Raw genomic sequence first — 3,621 nt, forward strand, 5'->3', positions numbered from 1 at the left:
AGCAGCCAAAAACACGGCATCCAACACAAAGTGCTCAAGCAGTTTTGACTCTTACACAAGATGATGTAGTAAAGCAAGTGCAGCAGCTCTTTTTAAATGAAGAACAGATTCACCCTGAATATTTATAACAAAACAAGCCTGAAAATTGGCTTTCTTAGCACAAGTATGTCTTTTCTGCCTCTCTTCTCCCTGCCTCTCTACCTTTACCCAAAAATAATTGCCTGGAAAAAGCAGCAGTTCCTCTAATTACTCCTGAAGACTGCTGTATTTGGCTTTGGTGAAATAAGGCAGAAGACATTAGAGCCACTGAATATTTGAATTAGTCTCAGCAGGTCAATTACTACAAAGATTTTCTGCTCTAGTTGCTCACAGAGAGATGTGAACTTCTTAAAATCCCAGCTATTTTCTGTTTAATTTATTGGTAAAGCCAGACATAACAGTGCAAAAGAATCAATTGAACAAAACAGTATTATTGGAGTTCACATGCTGCAACAAGGTGTACGAGTACAAATCCTCAAACAAGACAAGCAAGCATTCCTCTAACTTCTTTCAGAGAGCTTTCCTGTTTGCAGCAATGTGGGCTGAGCAGATCAATCATTTCACAGGTTTCCCCATTCATCAGTTATTTATCATTTTCCTTTATTTTATTTTTTTTAAGTTATTTTCTTCCCTTAGTTGCTGCCTTTAACAAAGGGTGTATCCCTGTACTATGGCGTGTTTGAATTAGAACACCATAAACTCCTGACTTCATAGCTCTGTTTCAGTGGCTCCTCTCCAACTCCAATTGGTTGAGAGAGGAAGATGAGAAGTCAGTAGAAATTCAAATAGATTGAAGAATGGGATCTGTCAGGCTTTCACAGCCTCCATGTCCAATAATATACCACACTACCATCCTCAGGGGCCAACAAAGAACCTCTCCTTTGAGGTTTCTGGACAGAAGAAGTTCCAGAATACCAGATAGCGAATGAATGTCACAGAAAGTCAGGAAGTTTGAGATTCTCAGGAATAAAGGGAGAATTAGCACTATGCTATCGCAGACAGCCACACCTGCTGTCACTAAACAGAGGAGATAATAACAAAAAAGATATGTGAGAATAATTAGCTAAAACTGTACAGTAATATTCCATTGAAAAATTGATCCTTTACAAAAAAATCCCTCTGGGTAGTTTGAGTACAAACTTCCTGTAGTTTGGAAAGAGATGACTGCACATTTACACAAAATCCATAGTAATGCAAGAAACAAATTGTGAAGCAGCTGCTCCTCGCAGGCTTAGAACAGCACGTAGTGGGGTGTGGGGAGACTAAACAGCATTTTTGTGAAATATTTTTTCTCAGAAGAGTAACAGAAATTTAAAACAACATCTTAAATCCCACTCTTACATTTGCATTTCGGTTTCTCATATCCTTTGACATGTTAATTATAGAAAGACAAGTTGTTTTAATTTGAGCTTGCATATGACAAGACCTATAAAATACACAGATGTAACTCACCGGTACATTACACTATTTATACATGGTATATAGGTACATTATACATGGTTTATAGGATAGCTGGCTTTGTGTCCTGTGATGACTTTGTGTATGATATTTATATCCTATTAAAGTGGCTGGTAGTCATTACAAAGCCTAGATATTTCCTCAGTTTTAAGCTTGTTGGATAAGACAGTGTTGTTTTAGTAACTTCATAATGAATCTACATAAAGATGGTGTACTGCCAAAGAAAAGTGGATATGAGTTTCTTCCATATCAGCACTATAAAATTAGGTCTCCTTTTCAATTCTATTTTTGGGCCACACAAATATAACCTCTATACCTTCTTGTAGGTCATTAATAATGATACTTTCAGTGCATCATTTTATTTCTGCAGGGACACATAAACATGAAAAAATATGTATATTGTCGACACCAACTTAAAATCATGTATATTCCTAGTTCATGAACACACAGTTCTGATAGTATTTCTAAGAATGTTTCAGTTTTATATATGGAGCTCTTAAGTCTGAACTTAGTTTTGGTGAACAAGTTTTAGCTGTATGATTTTCCATTTTTTAAGTTTCCTAACAAGATGTGGAAGAATGTAGCCATGCAACCACCAACTGATTTGTAGTAAAAGATACTGCAAAGGAAACTGAAAGATACACACTGCAGTTTTTAACAGTTAAAAAAAGCCATTCAGCCAAGCATTCCCACAAAACTTCCAATACAGCTTCAGTACAGTAACAAAGCACTGGCTCAATTTGACAGTTTAATAGCTGAAGCAAAAGCAAGAAAGGAAAAATTGACACTGCAAGTGGAAAAGGTGATGTCGGGACAGATCTGATCATTACCATGTAACCACAGCTGGCAAAAGATGGACGTTTTCACATGCAGATTTCTATTGAACTGAGAGACCCAGTAAGGGTTCAGATCACACCCTGCTGATGGGATGTGTCAGAAGGTAGAAACCACAGGCAACATCCTGCTGGAATGGAATTGCTGCCAAACAGGAAACAACAGAGAATTTCAGTAGAGTCCCCGCACCTCTATGTGATCACACTTTTGTTTGTCCGAAAAAAGACAATTCCTTTTATGTGCAGTGATGTTGGATAAGGGACACTGAGATGCATCATGCTCTGCTCCAGGCAACAGGACATGGAGGGCACAGCCTAACCAGAAGGAATGGCAGGTTTTCCCTTTCCGAATAGGCATCAGTACAGCGTTCTGTAGCTCAGCTGTCTGGTGCTGGACTGCCTTGAACTCACCACCTATCCACAACTTGCTCCTTATGCCCGTAGTGCCCAGGGAGATAACCTGAACTTGGCTGGAGGCAGCTGAGCAGAACAGGGAAGGCACATCTCTATAACCAATTGTGTTTGACCCACCTCTGCAGCCCTCTCTTCATAAATCTCTGGGTCCTTCTATGGCAATCAAATGGAACCAGCAAGATTCCTACGCAGAAACTCTGATGTATCTTTTTTGAGTTTCACATTAATGGGTCCTAAGAACAGTGAGAAGTTAGAAATGAGATTGTAGCCTTTTTAGAAAATGGATCAGCAGGTTTCTTGTAATTGAAAAGGGCCATCTAAAATGTCTATTACCCACCAAACAACATTTACTTTGAATAACATAAATGAAGTTACTTAACTGCATCAAAAACCAGTAACAGACCCAGCCGTGGGAGAGGCCTGAGCTGGTGATGCATATGAACACTTGTTCATTAATCTGCAAATGGTCCCACTGAACACCAGCAACCTCCGATTTCTGAGCCAACAAAACACCCCCATCCGCAAATTGCAACGCTCCGTTCAAACTTGAGAAAAGCATTACAGTCACTAAAGAGGATTTCCAACAAGTTCCCAGTGAAGTAGATGATGGATGAAAAAATAAACGTTTGAAGGAAGGTTGTCACAAAAAACCGTTCTCCCCATTACATTTAACTCTGGAAAACTGGCATCTGCCATCAACAACCACAAAATACATTAATTATAAAGTCATTTTTTCTATGCAAGCTGAGGGGAATATGAGGCGTAAAATAAATGTTATACACCACCATGCCAACTTGTAGCCTTACTGAGGCACAACAAAGTACATTAGATGGCAGGCTGAAAATCGACCAGTGCAGAATGCAGACAAGACTCAATC

This window comes from Coturnix japonica, chromosome 1, assembly GCF_001577835.2.
Source record: "Coturnix japonica isolate 7356 chromosome 1, Coturnix japonica 2.1, whole genome shotgun sequence".
Classification (NCBI taxonomy): Eukaryota; Metazoa; Chordata; class Aves; order Galliformes; family Phasianidae; genus Coturnix; species Coturnix japonica.